The 22,158-nt window shown below is 43.9% G+C and overlaps 1 long non-coding RNA gene across 1 annotated transcript in view; it reads left to right on the forward strand.

Annotated features, from left to right (window-relative positions):
• The window catches only part of LOC137320267 (uncharacterized), a 23,177-nt gene extending 13,621 nt beyond the window's left edge, over positions 1-9,556 (forward strand). The window contains exon 3 of the long non-coding RNA XR_010962424.1: positions 9,540-9,556. This is a non-coding gene — a long non-coding RNA (uncharacterized lncRNA). The remainder of the gene's footprint in view (positions 1-9,539) is intronic.
• Positions 9,557-22,158: the final 12,602 nt, after the last annotated feature.

Consider the following 22,158-nt stretch of genomic DNA (forward strand, 5'->3'; position numbering starts at 1 on the left):
GTGCTCCAGAACTAGCTGCGCCTCGAGCCAAGCTGTTCCAGTACAGCTACAACACTGGCATCCACCCGACAATGTGGAAAATTACCCAGGTATGTCCTGTCCACAAAAAGCAGGACAAATCCAATCCGGCCAATTACCGCCCCATCAGTCTACTCTCAATCATCAGCAAAGTGATGGAAGGTGTCGTCGACAGTGCTATCAAGCGGCACTTACTCACCAATAACCTGCTCACCGATGCTCAGTTTGGGTTCCGCCAGGACCACTCGGCTCCAGACCTCATTACAGCCTTGGTCCAAACATGGACAAAAGAGCTGAATTCCAGAGGTGAGGTGAGAGTGACTGCCCTTGACATCAAGGCAGCATTTGACCGAGTGTGGCACCAAGGAGCCCGAGTAAAATTGAAGTCAATGGGAATCAGGGGGAAAACTCTCCAGTGGCTGGAGTCATACCTAGCACAAAGGAAGATGGTAGTGGTTGTTGGAGGCCAATCATCTCAGCCCCAGGGCATTGCTGCAGGAGTTCCTCAGGGCAGTGTCCTAGGCCCAACCATCTTCAGCTGCTTCATCAATGACCTTCCCTCCATCATAAGGTCAGAAATGGGGATGTTCGCTGATGACTGCACAGTGTTCAGTTCCATTCGCAATCCCTCAGATAATGAAGCAGTCCGAGCCTGCATGCAGCAAGACCTGGACAACATCCAGGCTTGGGCTGATAAGTGGCAAGTAACATTCGCGCCAGATAAGTGCCAGGCAATGACCATCTCCAACAAGAGAGTCTAACCACCTCCCCTTGACATTCAATGGCATTACCATCGCCGAATCCCCCACCATCAACATCCTAGGGGTCACCATTGACCAGAAACTTAACTGGACCAGCCATATAAATACTGTGGCTACGAGAGCAGGTCAGAGGCTGGGTATTCTGCGGCGAGTGACTCACCTCCTGACTCCCCAAAGCCTTTCCACCATCTACAAGGCACAAGTCAGGAATGTGATGGAATACTCTCCACTTGCCTGGATGAGTGCAGCTCCAACAACACTCAAGAAGCTCGACACCATCCAAGATAAAGCAGCCCGCTTGATTGGCACCCCATCCACCACCCTAAACATTCACTCCCTTCACCACCGGCGCACTGTGGCTGCAGTGTGCACCATCCACAGGATGCACTGCAGCAACTCGCCAAGGCTTCTTTGACAGCACCTCCCAAACCCGCGACCTCTACCACCTAGAAGGACAAGGGCAGCAGGCGCATGGGAACAACACCACCTGCACGTTCCCCTCCAAGTCACACACCATCCCGACTTGGAAATATATCGCCGTTCCTTCATTGTCGCTGGGTCAAAATCCTGGAACTCCCTTCCTAACAGCACTGTGGGAGAACCGTCACCACACGGACTGCAGCGGTTCAAGAAGGCGGCTCACCACCACCTTCTCGAGGGCAATTAGGGATGGGCAATAAATGCCGGCCTTCCCAGCGACGCCCACATCCCGTGAACGAATAAAAAAATTTTAAAAAATGATTGAAGGTGGCAGGGCAGGTTGAGAAAGCAGTTTAAAAAGCATACGGGATCCTGGGCTTTATAAATAGAGCGTTCAACAAACATTCACCTGAGGAAGGAGGAAGCCTCCGAAAGCTTGTGAATTTAAAATAAAATTGCTGGACTATAACTTGGTGTTGTAAAATTGTTTACAATTTATAAATAGAGGCATAGAGTACAAAAGCAAGAAAGTTATGATGAACCTTTATAAAGCACTGGTTCGGCCACAACTGGAGTATTGGGTCCAGTTCTGGGCACCGCACTTTAGGAAGGATGTGACGGCCTTAGTGAGGGTGCAGAAAAGATTTACTAGAATGGCTCCAGGGATGAGGAACTTCAGTTACGTGGATAGACTGGAGACGCTGGGATTGTTCTCCTTAGAGCAGAGAAGGTTGAGAGGAGATTTGATAGAGGTGTTGAAAATCATGAGCGGTATAGACAGAGTAAATAGAGAGAAACTGTTCCCATTGGCGGAAGGGTTGAGAACCAGAGGAATCAGATTTAAGGTGATTGGCAAAAGAACCAAAGGCAACATGAGGAAAAACTTTTTTACGCAGCGAGTGGTTATGATCTGGAATGCACTGCCTGAAAGGGTGATGGAGGCAGATTAAATCGTGGCTTTCGAAAGGGAATTGGATGAGTACTTGAAGGGAAAAAATTTGGAGGGCTACGGAGAAAGGGTGGTGGAGTCGGATTAGCTGGATTGCTCTTGCAAAGAGCCGGCACGGACTCGACGGGCCAAATGGCTTCCTTCTGTGCTGTAACCATTCTATGATTCTATGATTATAGATTTACCACCTCTCGTGTCCCGCCCGGTGTCTACCTATTCCTGGCCTATGGTTCATTTGTGTTAATCTCAGTATTTCTGTCTATACTAACCTGTTGACTGCCTTCTGCCCTACGATCTGTCTCATCTGGGATCCTATTTCCTCCGTGCCCACCTGCCGCCCCCTTCACTTATCTATTTTCTATTGCTGCCTCTTTGTTACTACTCGGTTTAGGTGTTGCCTACTTCTCTTGTACCATTCCTTTTTATTCTGGAAGTCTCCCCAGTTATTTATGAAGGGAGCATTGTTGGTCTCACATCGTGCTGCCAACCATTCATTTACATCCTCAGTTTTTTTTTGGTGAACTCCCACCTTTCCCAAACACAGGAAGTACGCTACAGAATATTACTTTGCATCCCTCCACTTTGAGTTTTGAGCCAATCCTCGTAGGTTGTTCCAACAAAATTAAGTGCACTCACCCCTGGCATCATTGGCTTGCTTGGGTGGGTTGAGGACTTAACGTGTCTCGAGCCTGAAAGGTATAGCAACTGCAGACAGTGGCTGTTTATGTTTGTCACTGCCAGAGCAGTGGACTATTACCTCTTCAAGAGCTCCTTTGACAGCAATAGTGTTGTCTAATTTGCATTAGTGTAGGTGGTAACACTCTATTGTAAAAGGGATATTAAAGTCTCCCTCTACTCATTAGCAACAGCAATCGACTACACATACATAGTTAAAGCAGATGCAGCAGAATTTTACATATTAGTCAGGACTGCTAATCTATAGTGGGAGACATTTCAATAATAGTCTAAATCGGACAGCTTTTTTAAAACCAGTCAGAAACTGATGAGCAATATGGCAGAAAAACACTAAGTCATCATTAGTATGCCAAGAAATTTTCATTCAAAATATATACATATATATTCAATGGTGATAAGTTTTTGATTGCATGAAAATAGGCTGGGATAACATATAGGAGGATGACTCAGAAATTATTTTCGAAGAAAATGGTTGTTCAACTACTTGAAACTTTGAGCAGATGTACCTGCAGACGTGGTTAGAATGAACAGTTTCTCTACAACTAATTTGTAACTGAACAGTACTATGCTAGTATGGCAAAAAGACATCTACATAGTCTGTAAAGCTAATATGGAAGCCAATGTCTGTCCTGTCCTTCAGCACTGGTTAAATCCTCCCAAAACAGTCTGCAGCTGTCAGAGCCTGCCGCTTTGCATTTCTAGTTGTATCTTGTTAAATCTTACCTCAGGCACAATAAGTGAGACATAAGTTACACCCACACTCCACAGCAAAGAAAGCATAGGCATTAATCATGTTTTAAAAGAGTTAATTACATTCTTCCTCAGTTAATGAATGTGGCATTGCACCATTTTGTGAGGTCGTCACTTGAAATAATGTTGCCGTAGAACAACTTAGAATCGTAGAATGGTTACAGCACAAAAGGAGGCCATTCAGCCCATCGAGTCCATGCCGGCTCTCTGCAAGAGCAATCCGGCTAGTCCCACTCCCCCACTCTTTCCCCGTAGCCCTGCAAATTTTTTCCCTTCAAGTACTTATCCAATTCCTTTTGAAAGCCACGATCCCCTCAGGCAGTGCTTTCCAGATCACAACCACTCGCTGCGTAAAAAAGTTTTTTCTCGTCGCCTTTGGTTCTTTTGCCAATCACCTTAAATTTGTGTCCTCTGGTTCTTCACCCTTCTACCGATGGGAACAGTTTCTCTCTATCTACTCTGTCTGGACCCTTCATGATTATGAATACCTCTATCAAATCTCCTCTCAACCTTCTCGGCTCTAAGGAGAACAACCCCAGCTTCTCCAGTCTATCCACGTAACTGAAGTGTCTCATCCCTGGAATCATTCTAGTAAGTCTCTTCTACACCCTCTCTAAGACCTGCACATCTTCCCAAAGTGCGGTGCCCAGACCTGGCCACAATACTCCAGTTGCAGTCAAACCATTGTTATATAAAGGTTCATCATAACCTTCTTGCTTTTGTACTCTATGCCTCTACTTATAAAGCCCAGGATCCCGTATGCTTTTTAAACTGCTTTCTCAATCTGCCCTGCCACCTTCAATGATTTGTGCACATATACCCCCAGATCTCTCTGTTCATGCACCCCTTTGAGAATTGTACCCTTTAGTTTATATTGCCTCTCCTCCTTCTTTCTACCGAAATGTATCACTTCACACTTTTCTGCGTTAAACTCCATCTGCCATGTGTTCGCCCCCATTGCACCTGCCTATCTATGTCCTCTTGAAGTCTATCACTATCCTCCTCACTGTTCGCTATCCTTCCAAGTTTTGTATCATCTGCAAATTTTGAAATTGTGCCCTGTACACCCAAGTCCAAGTCATTAATATATATAAAAAAAAGCAATGGTCCTAGTACCGACCCCTGGGGAACACCACTGTACACCTCCCTCCAGTCCAAAAAACAACCGTTCACCACTGCTCTCTGTTTCCTATTACTTAGCCAATTTCGCATCCATGCTGCCACTACCCCTTTTATTCCATAGGTTTCAACTTTGATGACAAGCCTATTATGTGGCACTTTGTAAAATGGAACTCCATATGCACCACATCAACTCATATCTCTGTGGTTCTTCTCACGTGAAGAAAGATGCCCTAGAGTGCTTTACAGGACAAAAATTGTTGGACATAATGCAGCAGAAAAAACCCCAAAAGATTTGGGGCTGGATGGGGAGTCAAAGGCATAATTGAAGAGAAAGATTTTGTGAAGTTCTTGAAAGAAATATAGACGTTGATAATCTGGAGAAATCTTGGGAGAGTTCGGGGGTGGGGGCTGAAAGAGTGGCCGCCAATGATGAAATGGAGAACAAGGCCAAATCTGGTATCAGAGGAATTGATGACATGCATGGGGCCATATGGGTAGAGGAGGTAGGGTGTGATGAGGCCATGGATTTGAAACTGAGGAAGAGGATCTTAAAATTAATTCACAAGAAACCAGTGGAACATTGCAATGGTGGGGGTAATGGGAGTGCAGGATTTTGTAGAGAAGATGAAGCAGGCTGTGGCGTTTGGAATAATTTGGAATTTCTGAAGGCAGGCAGCACAGCAAGGAGGACATTGGAGAAGTCAACTTTTGAGTACTGAAGATGTGGTTTAGGGTTTCAGGAATGATAGAGATGTGGAAGCATAAGCGAACAATGTTTCAGTGATGAAAGAAAGCTGTGTGGGTGATGGATCGGAGATGCTTTCTATACATTCAGTATCCAAGAATACATAGAATCACAGAAAGTTACGGCACAGAAGAAGGCCATTCAGCCCATCGTGTTTGTGCCAGCCACAAAAGAGCTATCCAGCCTAATCCCACTTTCCAGCTCTTAGTCCATAGTCTTGTAGGTTATGCCACTTCAAGTGCATATTCAAATACTTTTTAAATGTGTTGAGGGCTTCTGCTTCTGCCACCCTTTCAGGCACTGAGTTCCAGACCCCCACCACCCTCTGGGTGAAAAAATTTCTCCTCAGCTCTCCTCTAATCCTTCTACCAATTACTTTAAATCTATGCCCCCTGGTTATTGACCTCTCTGCTAAGGGAAATAGGTCCTCCCTATCCACTCTGTCTAGGCCCCTCATAATTTTATACACCTCAATTAAATCACCCCTCAGCCTCTTCTGTTCCAATGGAAAGAACCCCAGCCTATCCAATCTTTCTCCATAGCTAAAATTCACCAGTCCTGGCAACATCCTCAAAATTTCCTCTGTACCCTGTCCAGTGCAATCACATCTTTCCTGTAATGTGGTGACCAGACCTGTAGCCTAACCAGTGTTTTATATAGTTCTAGCATAACCTCCCTGCTCTTACATTCTATGCCTCGGCTAATAAAAGTAAGTATTCCGTATGCCTTTTTAACCACCTTATCTACCTGTCCTGCTACCTTCAGGGATCTGTGGACATGCACTCCAAGATCCATCTGTTCCTCTACACCTCTCAGTATCCTTCCATTTATTGTGTATTTCCTTGCCTTGGATGTCCTCTCCAAATCTCACACTTGTCCGGATTGAATTCTATTTGCCACTTTTCTGCCCACCTGACCAGTCCATTGATATCTTCCTGCAGTCTACAGCTTTCCTCCTCACTATCAACCACAGGGCCAATTTTTGTATCATCTGCGAACTTCTTAATCATGCCCCTTACATTTAAGTCCAAATCATTAATATATATCACAAAAAGCAAGGGACCTTATGGTTTAGGAAGGTTATATTTATATGTACTTTGTATTCAATGTATTGCTGGTAAACTTCCAGTTGGGAATATCTATATTCCTCCATTATATTAACACTGATATAGAACCTTATTCATCTGGTAGATTAGCTATTGTGGCATCAGCTGTTCCTTTACCCTACCTCCTCTACCCATATGGCCCCATGCATGTCATCAATTCCTCTGATACCAGATTTGGCCTTGTTCTCCATTTCATAATTGGCGGCCACTCTTTCAGCCCCCGCCCCCGAACTCTCCAAGATTTCTCCAGATTATCAACTTCTATGTTTCTTTCAAGAACTTCACAAAATCTTTCTCTTCAATTATGCCTTTGACTCCCCATCCAGCCCCAAATCTTTTGGTTTTTTTTCTGCTGCATTATGTCCAAAAACAGGGAGGTATTGCTGCAGTTATATATCCTATCGTATCAGGAAACGGAACCCTGTGTGAGAACCTCTCTGGATACATCGAGGGCATTCTGAAACCCATCGTACAGGGAACCCCCAGCTTCTGTCGCGACACTACAGACTTCCTACAAAAACCCACGGACCAGTTGAACCAGGAACACTTCTCACCACGATGGACGTCTCGGCACTATACACCAGTATCCCCCACGATGACGGCATCGCTGCGACAGCATCAATACTCAACACCAACAACAGCCAATCTCCGGAAGCCATCCTACAACTCATCCGCTTCATCCTGGATCACAATGTCTTCACCTTCGATAACCAGTTCTTTACCCAAACACACGGAACAGCCATGGGGACCAAATTCGCACCCCAATACGCCAACATTTTCATGCACAAGTTCGAGCAGGACTTCTTCACTGCACAAGACCTCCAACCAACACTATACACCAGATACATCGACGACATTTTCTTTCTATGGACCCACGGCAAGGAATCACTAAAGAGACTACACGATAACATCAACAAGTTCCATCCCACCATCAAGCTCACCATGGACTACTCCTCAGAATCAGTTTCTTTCTTGGACACACGAATCTCCATCAAAGACGGGCACCTCAGCACCTCACTCTACCGCAAGCCCATGGACAACCTCACGATGCTCCACTTTTCCAGCTTCCACCCTAACCACGTCAAAGAGGCCATCCCCTATGGACAGGCTCTGCGAATACACAGGGTCTGCTCAGACGAGGAGGAACGCGATGGACACCTACAGACGCTGAAAGACGCCCTAGTAAGAACGGGATATGACGCTCGACTCATCGATCGACAGTTCCGACGGGCCACAGCAAAAAATCGCATAGACCTCCTCAGGAGACTAACACGGGACGCAACCAACAGAGTACCCTTTGTCGTCCAGTACTTCCCCGGAGCGGAGAAACTACGCCATGTTCTCCGCAGCCTTCAACATGTCATCAATGAGGACAAACACCTCGCTATGGCCATCCCCACACCTCCACTACTCGCCTTTAAACAGCCACCCAACCTCAAACAGACCATCGTTCGCAGCAAATTACCTAGCTTTCAAGAGAACAGCGTCCACGACACCACACAACCCTGCCACGGTAACCTCTGCAAGACATGCCAGATCATCGACACAGATACCACCATCACACGAGAGGACACCACCCACCAGGTGCATGGTTCATACTCCTGTGACTCGGCCAACGTTGTCTACCTCATACGTTGCAGGAAAGGATGCCCCAGAGCATGGTACATTGGCGAGACCATGCAGACGCTGCGACAACGGATGAACGGACACCGCGCAACAATCGCCAAACAGGAGGGTTCCCTCCCAGTCGGGGAACACTTCAGCAGTCATGGACATTCATCCACCGACCTTCGGGTAAGCGTACTCCAAGGCGGCCTTCGAGACACACGACAACGCAAAATCGTCGAGCAGAAATTGATAGCCAAGTTCCGCACCCATGAGGACGGCCTCAACCGGGATCTTGGGTTCATGTCACGCTACACGTTACCCCACCAGCGAACAAATGTTATCTGTTTTTAATATAATGGGTCAGTTGCTGTCTTTTCTATGTTTCTACCTCTCTATCTCTGTTTTTTTTTTGTTTGTTGTTTTTTTTTTGGTGATTTGTATAGTCTGTGAGACCTGGCAGGTAACACCTGTCTGTCTGCACACTGATTGCCTTGGCAACGGGCAGTTAAAAAAACTGTCTGTACTCACCAAGCATTGTTCTGTGAATTATAAATGCGATTTCATTTCGAGGATTTCATTTTCACATCGTTCACCTGACGAAGGAGGAAGCCTCCGAAAGCTTGTGAATTTAAAATAAAATTGCTGGACTATAACTTGGTGTTGTAAAATTGTTTACAATTTGCAGTTATATAAGGTATTGGTGAGACCGCACCTGGAATACTGCATACAGTTTTGGTCTCCATACTTAAGAAAAGACATACTTGCTCTCGAGGCAGTACAAAGAAGGTTCACTCGGTTAATCCCAGGGATGAGGGGGTGGACATATGAGGAGAGGTTGAGTAGATTGGGACTCTACTCATTGGAGTTCAGAAGAATGAGAGGCGATCTTATTGAAACATATAAGATTGTGAAGGGGCTTGATCGGGTGGATGCGGTAAGGATGTTCCCAAGGATGGGTGAAACTAGAACTAGGGGGCATAATCTTAGAATAAGGGGCTGCTCTTTCAAAACTGAGATGAGGAGAAACTTCTTCACTCAGAGGGTAGTAGGTCTGTGGAATTTGCTGCCCCAGGAAGCGGTGGAAGCTACATCATTAAATAAATTTAAAACAGAAATAGACAGTTTCCTAGAAGTGAAGGGAATTAGGGGTTATGGGGAGCGGGCAGGAAATTGGACATGAATTTAGATTTGAGGTTAGGATCAGATCAGCCATGATCTTATTGAATGGCGGAGCAGGCTCGAGGGGCCGATTGGCCTACTCCTGCTCCTATTTCTTATGTTCTTTAAAATACTTTCTCCTTCTAAAATTAGCTGCCTTGGGCGTTCAAATTTGACTAACTAACGTGATTCATCCTGTCACCTAGATCTGTTGGCCGGGGCTGCAGAAGTAACCTGAGATTCTGAACTGCTGACACACAGGCAAAAGCAACTTTTGAACTGAAGTAACCTGAGTTCAGTCGCTGGCCTGAGCTGGCTGGAACCAGTTTGAATTAGCTAAGTTTTGCGAAAGACAAAGGAGATGTGATAAGACACAAGTCCTTATTTAGAAAAGGAGTAATGAGGTAATGCTACCTAAGTCCTTGGGACAGAGCCAATGAGGAGAAGACACAGACTAGGCGAGCAAGCCTAAACCAACGGGAGAGAGAGACAGCACAGCTTGAAGAGATAAGATTCGGAATAAGAATGAAGAATCTTGGGCGTGGAGCCAGCGAAGACTCCGGAGACCAACCATCGCGGAAGTGGAAGAACCTATGTCAGGGTTGTAGAGACGACGTCGAAAGAGAGAGAGAACGGAATGCCTGGCCAGCGTCAGCTCTCCTTTTCGGGTATTAGCCTTTATATTCTGTGACCACTCAGGGAGTGTCAGAGAAACCGAGTGGGTGTGCGTTTAGATCCTAGTTTGGGTATAAAACTGTATAACCTGGTGCAATCTGCATGTCTATATCTAACCAGACGTATAAACTATATGTATATGATCTAACGACGTGAATAAAGCGAATTGAGAGTTAAGAGAGAATTGACTCCTCCTCTTTGTACTAAGCCAATAACCGTAACTGGTGACCTCCGGTCAACAGATCCATTCTAAGGCATCATTCGATTTAGACAGGCATGTTAGTAACTACAACAGTCAGGTTTAATTCATTTGATGACGGTCAAACTCTTTATTATGCCGCAGCTCCCTTGCTTTTCCGAGTCCCAATTAAAAGAGTGCGGCACTAGGCCTGATAGGAGCAGTCTTCTTAAGGACTCTTTGTCATTCTCTTATTCATTCAGAGGACGTGGCCACTACATAATGGCAACTTTGACAAGTCTATACTCACTCAGGCACAGTCCTCTGATTAGAAATAGGTTTCAATGAGACCTTTTTGTCTCAAATCTCTGAATCTTTGGTCAATTCTCCCAGAATTCCAGTATTAACTTTTTATGGTTTTCCCAGAATTTCGTTGTATAGTTTAGAAGGCCATTTTCACCATAAGTTGACTGAGTATTGAGGGTATTGGACACAAAATCCAATTGGATTTCTCTTCATAGGCCTGAATTTTGATCATATCATAAACACAGGATAAATTAAACAAAAGATAATTTGATTGTTTGGTTAAAAAACAAAGCAAAATCTTTAGTAAATAATTTTGAGCTTTCGGAAAGAATTTGGATCTGTGTGGAGGCATTCAGGATCTGCACTGGTGCGGAGTGGTGACAGAACAGCGTGTGTGGAACACATGTCCAGTTGGACTTTGAGGACAATGAATAAGTTATATATTTTTTCTTGTTCTTATTCCGGTGGCTTGGTCATCTGTATGATGGGCCTATTTCAAAGGATCTTCTGTGTGGAGAACTTGCAGATATTTCAAAGCCGCTGGGCCGACCCTGGGACTTGAAAACTTTTAACACCGATACTGCAAGCTGGGAAGATGAGGCTAACAACAACCCACACTGGGAGGCCGTGCTGCATTGTGGAGCCAAAGAGATTGGTGGCTGATAGAGAGGAACGAGAATAGAGCAAAGAGGAAAGTGCATCACCTCAAGAGTTAATACCAAGCGGGATTCATAATCTGGCCTGTGATTTACGCCTCCACCATCTGTGGCACGGACTAGCAGTCGAGAATTGGACACTTCAGCCGCTTGAGTAACTGAACTGCTTTGGCGCTTACACCATGATCTTTCGAGATGGACGGTTGCCATCTTATTCTTATGTTATTAAACATGAGGTATTCTGTTGTAAAAGAAGGATGCAACAGATTATTATGTTATTTTTCACCCCATCTCTTCTGAAAGCACTGACTGGTGCTGGGGAAAAGTTCTACAGATGCCAGCTGTCCTCTGGTACCTCACCCACATGGCCATTCCTCATGTGCGGCTTCTGTAATTTCTGCCTCCACAGCATTCTGCACGGGCATATTATCTGACCAATCTTACATACACTGACTTAAACCAGGCTTCTCTTCATTGGAAGATAGGTGCTATGGCCACCTCTGTTGGAGTGGTTTGCACAGATTTGATCCAGTGATTTTGGTAGAAGGCCAAATTGCATATACTGGCTGCTGCAAGTATTAATCAGCTACAACTCTTTCTCAGAAGGTACTGGTGATATTCCTGAATAAGGACCTTAACATACTTGGGAGTCTGTTCGTTGGTGGGTAAATGAGGCTCCTAATGAAGCTTTCAGGACCCAACAAAACCCATCTGACTTGGTTGAGACTTGTGAGTTATGACAGGTTCTCTCACAAGAAAATTAGAAAAAGTCTGGATAGTGAATAGTTGGACCCCAATATACACCGGCCTAGAAATTCGGCCACACAACACATGTCTTCCAAGCACTAAGCAGCATCCTAAGCCTCCAATATGGCGGGCAGGATGTGCACACTCATAGAGCCGGAAATATGTCGCCCGCCATATTGGTAATGGCCATAAATTCAGTGTGCAGTGCCCACACGTGAAACAGGTTACAGGCTCTTTGCATATGCTAATGAGGCTTAACCCCTGTTTGAGGCCCCCACTGCAAGACTGATTTGCCCGAAAATCAGGCCTACATGTGGCCTAACAAGCAGTCTTTAAAATATACTTACCTGAGTATGGAGTCGGGAGGAGCAGGAGTGCTCCTCCCATCCCCAAATTAGAAGCACGCAGGTTGCTGCCAGCTGATCCCTCCCCTCCCAGCCACCGCTCCCTTCTGACCTAATATCCCCCCTCCTGACTCGGGATCTCCCCAGCAGCGACCCAATCTTCAATCACGCTTCCCCGGTGAGCTGCCTGCTACTCTCCACAGCTTGTCATCTCGATGGAAATGAGGCCTGAGGCATCCCCAATATTGGGAGTGCCTTGAGCCACATCATTCAGGTACAGGGACCATTCCCTGCCTCCCACCACCTCCCCCCCAGCCCTCCGCAACCCTAGCACCACCAAAAATGGGCGTTCCTGAATTTCTAGGCCACCATATCTGCAGTACCCCGAATGATGTCCCTGCCAAGGTATGTGCAGAAGTCTGACAATCTTCTTGGAAGGGGAACTCTGCCACCACCTCCTTTTCAGTATCCTCCTCCTCTTTGAAAGAGAGGGGATATGCTGCAGGGGAGGAGCAGGAGCTTCTCCAGTTCTGTATATTTCTGGTTCTCTATTCCTAATGCTGCTTTCATTATATAAAACCCGTTAAACTTATCCTTATTTGAACCTTTGGTTATATTTGCATTCCCTTGTTTTACTCCTAAGACCACAAAGTTTCCTATAAACTTTTGGATGAAGAACCACTGGAAATGACTCACTACTTTTAAGAAAACTTGGCTTCAGAGAGGGAACAAGATAGTCTTTTAATGCGTATTTTACATCTGTCAATGGTCAGTTATACTGGCTAAGGATCAGTATGTGACATTTCTGGAGAGCCAATCTGTGCTGTATTGCTCGCCAGCTTATGAGTCTTTTTGATTTATTAATACTCTCATTATTATATACCAGGTTACTATAATACCCTATTGTTGTTTGCACTTTGACAACTTCATTATTTAGACAACTGTTACTTTATTTGGAGAATCCCTTTTAATTTATTTCCAAGCAATTTAGCTGCAAAAATTTTAAAAGGTGATGGGAAGGACACTTGTTGTATATCCGTATTCTTTGCTTGTATTTATTGAATCACAGAATGGTCACAGCATGGAATCAGGCTATTCGGCCCATCGAGTCTGTGCTGGCTCTCTGCAAGAGCAATCCAGCTAGTTCCACTCCCCCGCCCTTTCTCCACAGCCCTGCAAATTTTTTCCTTTCAAGTACTTATCCAATTCCCTTTTGAAAGCCACGATTGAATCTGCCTCCACCACCCCTTCAGGCAGCACATTCCAGATCATAACCACTCGTTGTGTAAAAAAGTTTATCCTCATGTCACCTTTGGTTCTTTTGCCAATCACCTTAAATCTATGTCCTCTGGTTCTTCACCCTTCTGCCAATGAGAACAGTTTCTCTCTATCTACTCTGTCTAGACCCTTCACGATTTTGAATACCTCTATCAAATCTCCTCGCAACCATCTCTGTTCCAAGGAGAACAACCCAGCTTCTCCAGTCTATCCACATAACTAAAGTCCCTTATCCCTGGAATCATTCTAGTAAACCTCTTCTGCATGGTCTCTAAGGCCTTCACATCTTTCCTAAAGTGCGGTGGCCAGAACTGGACACGATGCACCAGTTGTGGCAGAACCAGTGTTTTATAAAGGTTCAATATAACTTATTTGCTTTTGTACTCTATGCCTCTATTTATAAACCCCATCATCCCGTATGCTTTTTTAACTGCTTTCTCGACCTGCCATGCCACCTTCAATGATTTGTGCACATATATCCCTAGATCTCTCTGTTCCTGCACCCCTTTGAGAATTGTACCCTTTAGTTTATATTGCCGCTCCTTGCTCTTCCTTCCAAAATATATCACTTCACACTTTTCTGCGTTGAATTTCATCTGACATGTGTACATCCATTCCACCAGCCTGTCTGTGTCCTCTTGAAGTCTATCACTATCCTCCTCACTGTTCAGTACCCTTCCAAGTTTTGTGACATCTGCAAATTTTGAAATTGTGCCTCGTACACCCAAGTCCAAGTCATTAATATATATCAAAGAAAGCAATGGTCCTAGTACTGACCCCCGGGGAACACCACTGTACACCTCCCTCCCGTCCGAAAAACAACCGTTCGCCACTACTCTCTGTTTCCTATTACTTAGCCAATTTCGTATCCACGCTGCCACTGCCCCCTTTATTCCATGGACTTCAACTTTGATGACAAGCCTATTATGCGGCAATTTATCAAACACCTTTTGGAAGTCCATATACACTGCATCAACCCACATTGTCCTCATCTACCTTCTCTGTTACCACATCAAAAAACTCAATCAAGTTGGTTAAACATGATTTGCCTTTAACAAATCTGTGCTGGCTTTCCTTAATTAATCCACACCTGTCCAAGTGACTGTTAATTTTGTCCCGGATTATCGTTTTTAGAAGTTTCCCCACTACCAAGATTAAACTGACTGGCTAGAATAGATTATTATCAGTTTTCTGCTTACTTACTGATTGTTTTTTTATCTCAGTGTAGCCTTCATAATTCTGTCACATCTTGGCCTAAAGGGGAGGGGGGGAAGAATCGCATCTTGTAATAGCAGTGAAAAATACATTTATATTGGTTAAATTAAGAATGTTGTGCAAATGGAGTGAATGGCCAGTATTTGGTGCATGCAAAATCTGTGCTTGGATCAGTTAATGGTCCATGTAGTCATACAGTTCTCTGTGCTGCTCCCCTCCTCCTCTCCTTTGTTGGGAGCCTCATGCTTCATGGGCTAAAGGAAGCATTGAACAGGTTTCTTAGAAGAAGAATAAAAATGCAGCTCCACAAGGTCTGATGGGTAAAGGCACATGGTATAGTTCTAAGCCCCAAGTTCAATCCCCAGTCTGTGCTCAGTTAGCTGATCTCAGCCAAGGCAACAGTTGGGATGCTGCAAATGGCATGAGCACTCCTTGGTTAGGAAACAGAACAAAATAACTAATGTTATTGCTCCATATCACTATCCAGATTCCCTGCCAGAAGGAGTGTGAGTGTCTGTGTGTGTCTTTGTATGTAAGTGTGTGTGATAAAAATGTGATTGGGCTCATGAATGGCATTCTAACATTCACTGTCTATGCTCACACATAAAGAATGGTCACTTCATTAAGCTACTGGATGGCTCCTAATACCATGAAATTAGCAAGAGGTACCTTTAGGAAAGGAGGAGGATAAAAGACTAGTGGAAAAATAAACAGAAGGTCTGATGAGGTGGACTTCATTACATAGGTTCATTATATTCACTCCTAAAAATTGTTACCATTCTGCTTCAAATTGCTCAAGTTTTGCATAGTTATTTTTTTTAAATTATTCATTCTCGAGATATGGGCATTCCTGATATTTATTGCCCATCCCTAATTGCCCTTGAGAAGGTGGTGATGGGCCTTCTACTTGAATCGCTGCAGTCCATATGGTGAAGTTACTTCCACAATGCAGTTAGGTAGGGAGTTCCAGGATTTTGATCCAGTGATGAGGAAGAAACAGTAATGTACGCCCATGTCGGGATGGTGTGTGAGTTGGAGGGAAACTGGAGTTGATGGTGTTCTGTTGCACCTGCTGTCTTTGTCCTTCTGCGTGGTGAAGGTCGCAGGTTTGGGAGGTGCTGTCAAAGAAACCTTGGCGACTTGCTGCAGTACATCCTGTAGATAGTACACACTGCAGCCACGGTATGATGTGCGTGCATATATACTTCCAGAGAAACCCAGTGCTGTCTTAGTGGCCCTTGGGTAACTGTAGTTTCAAAGGAGAATGTTTGGTGGAATTGCAGCTTCTTCCTCGGAAGAACCTTGTTTATTGACAACAAACCAAAATCTAAATAGAGAAAGGATGACAAACATGGCAGAGATTTTGTTCAGACAGAGGTTTTGTGTTATAATGGATGTTCTCTTGTTTGTACTGTTATTGCAGTTCCCATAATAATCATTGTGATTTCCTCCTCCAATTTTCTATTTTTTGCCACTCCATGACAGCAGGCTAGGGTGACTCATCCCTTAGTTCTTCCTCCCACCAATGCAGTGAAGCAATTGCAAAGCTGTCTTTGGCAACTCACTGTGAGAACCAAGAGTTGAAATTGCCATCCTCAACTCCGTGGCAGAAAATATTCAAGTATCAACTTGGTGCTCCAGCCACGTCATGACATATTTCATTTACTTCATAACAATTTCATTGCTTAACACTATTTTCATGACAATTTCAGATTCAACCTTAACTACCTGAACATCATTTGCAATCTTTTTCTCCTTAAACCTTTGTTACAATTATGTTTTACCTTTATACTTACATTAACATGTCCACTTTACCACTTGGGTTTCAACATTAATCTCTTATTTCTATTTGTTATATTATTTGCACCCTTTCTAGGTTGTCATTGGAGGAATTCAAGATTTGCTTAGCATGTTCTTCTCCAGCATTGTTTTTCAATGTATTGTCAACCACTTCTCGATAATTGACTTTAAAATTAGCTCTATTTCATTAATTTTATTTGCCATTGCTCATACCACAATCCCTGCATCATCTGTACAAGAAAAACGTGCGACGTATAAAAGGTTCTGTTGACCTTCAACTTACAGGTTCTCATCACTGAGAAAACTGAAAGTATAATACTGGTGGCTAGACTTTAGTGTTCCACCTTGTTATATTGTTGTAAACAATTTTACAACACCAAGTTATAGTCCAGCAATTTTATTTTAAATTCACAAGCTTTCGGAGGCTACCTCCTTCGTCAGGTGAACGTTCACCTGAGGAAGGAGGTAGCCTCCGAAAGCTTGTGAATTTAAAATAAAATTGCTGGACTATAACTTGGTGTTGTAAAATTGTTTACAATTGTCAACCCCAGTCCATCACCGGCATCTCCACATCTTGTTATATTGTGACAGAGTGCTTAGGATGAGGCTCACACAAGTGATTTTCTTCATGACATATCTCACCTTTTCTGATCAAGCGATGCATTGTTTAGAAACCAGGTTGGGAAATTTATGAGATAATTACCATAAAACAATTGCAAACACCTTGTAGTGGTCAGATGAAAAGCAATGTTTGTAGAGGCTTGGTAAAAAGTTACCTACTCTCCTGATCAACTACATTGTGTAGAACAGAAAGACTTGGATGGAGAGTAGAAAATACAAAATAACTTACTACATATGTAAACATGAGCTGGAAAGTGAAGAACTCGTTGCTCGCTGCTTGCTGGCTGGGAGAGTGAGGGATTTCCACCGGGTAGTGTCTCAGTGAGGCTTAGCGTGATGACTATCATCCAAGAGAGGGAACAATTGTGCCCAACAGATGATGCAGCATGATCAAAAGTACATACCAACAAAGGAGATGATGTTGTGTAATTCCACTAGTGGTTGCTTCAACAAATCTTCAACATGTTTGCAAGACAAAGTGTGACTCATGCTGCATTGTTCGTAGCCTAAGGGGCAAAACTACTGCATGTTAAAAACGGAAATATATGTAGAATTTCTAAAACCAGCTTTAACAGCTTGAAGGTTATGTCAAGTAAGTAATTAACTCATAACCATTTTGTAGTACTATCTCAAAGATGGAATTTAGCCTAAAGTCTCAGCCTTCAGTCAAATAGTAGATCTTAATTCCCCAGTACAGTACATACACTAATATGTGATTGCTAAATTGAAGCATGTGAACAATGTGGCACAGAATACAAAAGGAGCATGTAAAATAAAACCATATGGGGAGAAATCAGAATTGACCATCTGCATATTAAGTGAGCGTGGGGGTAAAAGATTGAGAGTCTCATTCTCAGTTCACAAGATTTGAGATTCCTGAACTGCAAGTACCTTGAAAAAGTAAAATGTAGCCTAAACCATCACTGGTACTGATGTTTTTCATCCTGCCACTTTAGTTGAGTCCTGAGGGCTGCTTTGCTGAAGGTGCTGTTTGTGGATTTTGCTGTGTGCAAATTGGCTGCCCCATTTGCCTAGTAACTACAGTGACAACTTTGAAAACTAATTAATTGGCTTTGAAATGCTATGAGATATCCTGAGAATTCAATAAGGTGCTATATAAATGTAAACTGTTTCTTCTATTTTGGTCAACTTTCCCATATTTCTCACCTAGGGGTAGATTTTGACTTTATGCAATAGTCTAAAACGGGTGTTGGGGAATCGGAAGCCCATTTTACATCTCTCTGGATTGACTTCAATGGAAATAAAAATGGGGAGAGATGTAAAATGGGGTGTCGCTTCACTCTCTCCTGTCTTACACTATCGCACAATGTCAAAATCTACCTCCTTCTTTACTAGTTTGGCCTGATGATTCTACAGCCAAGAGTTTATTTTTTTTATTATTCGTTCATGGGATGTGGGCGTCGCTGGCGAGACCGGCATTTATTGCCCATCCCTAATTGCCCTTGAGAAGGTGGTGGTGAGCCGCCTTCTTGAACCGCTGCAGTCCGTGTGGTGACGGTTCTCCCACAGTGCTGTTAGGAAGGGAGTTCCAGGATTTTGACCCAGCGACGATGAAGGAACGGCAATATATTTCCAAGTCGGGACGGTATGTGACTTGGAGGGGAACGTGCAGGTGGTGTTGTTCCCATGTACCTGCTGCTCTTGTCCTTCTAGGTGGTAGAGGTCGCAGGTTTGGCAGATGCTGTCGAAGAAGCCTTGGCGAGTTGCTGCAGTGCATCCTGTGGATGGTACACGCTGCAGCCACTGTGCGCCGGTGGTGAAGGGAGTGAATGTTTAGGGTGGTGGATGGGGTGCCAATCAAGCAGGCTGCTTTGTCCTGGATGGTGTCGAGCTTCTTGAGTGTTGTTGGAGCTGCACTCATCCAAGCAAGTGGAGAGTATTCCATTACACTCCTGACTTGTGCCTTGTAGATGGTGGAAAGGCTTTGGGGAGTCAGGAGGTGAGTCACTCGCCGCAGAAAACCCAGCCTCTGTCCTGCCCTTGTAGCCACAGTATTTATATGGCTGGTCCAGTTAAGTTTCTGGTCAATGGTGACCCCCAGGATGTTGATGGTGGGGGATTCGGTGATGGTAATGCCGTTGAATGTCAAAGGGAGGTGGTTAGACTCTCTCTTGTTGGAGATGGTCATTGCCTGGCACTTGTCTGGCGCGAATGTTACTTGTCACTTATGAGCCCAAGCCTGGATGTTGTCCAGGTCTTGCTGCATGCGGGCTCGGACTGCTTCATTATTTGAGGGGTTGCGAATGGAACAGACACGTAGCCTATTGCAAGGCAACAGCTGATGTCCCATGTAGTTTGCTGGCGGGGATCAACCAGGCGTGCCTCTCCCCTCTGATTTGTCTTCGTCTCTGCTGGGAGACACCATAGCCTTTGTTCTATGCCTCACTGCTGCACGTGGCTCAGATTGGAAACTGCATGACCTGGGATTTGAGCCTTCATCAGATCGCTAGTATCAGTCCTCGGCCCTAATTAAACTATAACTACAAATTCACATTTGCAGATCTACAACTTATTTGCATTACAATTATGGGTTTAAACTGTGTCAAGTTACTTAGCTTTTATTTGCATTTCTTGTTTCTGAATTTAAGTCAACTATGTATCAGCCTGATTCACAGCAAATTAATGTAAACAATCTAATAAGAGTGCAGAAATTGCTCAGAGCGGCGAACTAACGCTGCTCGCCACTCCATAGATTTATACTAACCCACTAAATTGCCGTGGTCTTTTCATTGGCCACTTCCTTGAATAGGAAGCGGAGAAGAGTCCAGCATCAGGTCAGGCGAAGCTAAGGCCCTGGGAGAAGTGAGAGGATCGACCTCTCCCCTCGACCAATCAGATCGCAGCATTTTTGACAAGCTGAGTTGACTGTTTCTGCTGGCTTGAATTGTTAAATGGAAGTGAAAGGTTCAACATTAAAATCAATGTAAAAACAGTTATAAAGACAGCAAAAAAAGGCAAGAAATAATTGAATAAAAGGGACAGAAGGGAAAAGTGAAACAAAAATTAAAACTTTAATTTAATTTTTTTTTCAATGACCAAAAACTATTAAAATAAGGAGTAAATGAGACTCCACATTTTAAAAGTTAATTTTTAGTTGTTTGGCAATCATTAAGACCTGTATTTTTAAGTGTACCTGTTTTGTGGCAATATTACTTAGTTTCCATCTGGGCAGATAAGCAAGTTGGCGCTGATTCAATGATTTCACTGATTGCAGTGTGATATACCTTTAATTCAAAGCTGTGATATCGCCGGCAAACCAGTAGGAGCAAGTTCTGGATTTCTGCGTTTCACTGCACATGTGCAAACGCCGGAACTTGCTCTTCCACTTCGCCACTAATGTTATTTTGGGAGCGATTTCTGCCCCCTGGTCAGTTCAAAGAAAGCACAGTGCATGCTTTGGGCTGGTAATTGAATACTTACTATCTAATGCAGGAACTGCATTCAGGCAGGTGAGTACATTCAATTTGCTTCTTCCTCTTCCATATTTGGTTTACCTTGTGCTATTCAGATATTCTGAGATGGCCAAAATTTAGATTCAAACAAATTATTCAGATTAAGGTTAAATATTAATGATGGAGACATAATAAGCTTCATGCAGTTCCTTTTGAATGAACATTGGGCTCTAAAGATGAGGGCTATAATTATGGTTTTGTACGAGAAGAAATTATTTGCTTAAAGATTAAGAGTTTAGAATATATACCATCATAACTACTTTACACTAAAAGTATTTTTAAAATCTAGAATGGTTCACCTTTGGCAGTGAAAACCAGCGAGTTACTGAACAGCAATCAATAGCAAGAATCTTGACTGACTTCTCTCCTGCCTAGTCCTGAGATGTTGAGCCAAATTTTAGCATCCCATTGCTGCCCTGGCTCAGATTAGCTAACTTCACTAATTTGTGCTGTATTACACAGAATTACATAGAATGTACAGCACACAAACAGGCCATTTGGCCCATCAGATCCATGCCGGTGTTTATGCTCCACGTGAGCCTCCACCCTCCCGACTTCATCTAACCCTATCAGCATATTCTTCCATTCCTTTGTCCCTCATGTGTTTATCTAGCTTCCTCTTAAATGTATCTATGCTAGTCGCCTCAAGGAGACATTCCTGACTTCTATGCCTAAATTTTACTCCCGGGAGAGAGTTTCAAATAGATCCATCATAGGAACAGTGGTGGTTTCATAAAATAGCCAAACGTGTAAAAATATAAATAAAAAGAAAAACATTAACACAGATTTAGTGCTTAAGTTAATAGAGTGGGGTTTGAATCTATGCCCTTTTGTCTCAGAGGTGAGAGTGCTACCAGGTGTCAGCCTTGGCTCATTGGTCATTTATCTCATTGCTGTTTGTGGGACCTTGCTGTGCTCAAATTGGTTGCCGTGTTTCCCTACATTCATTCCCTACATACTACACTTCAAAAGTACTTTATTGGCTGTAAAGTGCTTTGAGACAGTCTGAAGCCATGAAATGTGCTATATAAATCTGCTTCTCTCTCCTTAACTCTTTTAGCATCATTCTCTCCCACCTCCTCCCTTTCTTTCTCATTCCCATTCTTCTTTCCTTTCAGGTGAGAGATGTTGGGTGGCATGGCATAGTGTGGCAGGGAAAGAAGGCACCAATGGCTGGAGGCTTTCTTTAGGATGGGGGTTGTGGTGAAAATGCTTCCCCCACGCCCTCACTCCTGTTGCATCCCCAATCCCTTCACCTTCCCACTACCTTTTCCCTTAATACCAACCCCTCATTGCCATCACTAGCACTATCTCTTCCCCTTTGAACTACCTGCTCAACCCCTGTATCCCCCATCACTCTGCTGTCACTCACTTTACCCTCCCAACTTGCAGCCCAACAGTCAGTAGCGAGATGCCAAGAGCCACCTCACCCTCAACCTTCTTCGCGCCTTCTCTCTTTTCCTATTTGTTTCCCTCAAAGATGCTGCGTCTGATTTAAAAATTCTGCTTACTTCAAATTAGTCTAAGGAAAG

Source organism: Heptranchias perlo, chromosome 1 (genome assembly GCF_035084215.1).
Source record: "Heptranchias perlo isolate sHepPer1 chromosome 1, sHepPer1.hap1, whole genome shotgun sequence".
NCBI lineage: Eukaryota > Metazoa > Chordata > Chondrichthyes > Hexanchiformes > Hexanchidae > Heptranchias > Heptranchias perlo.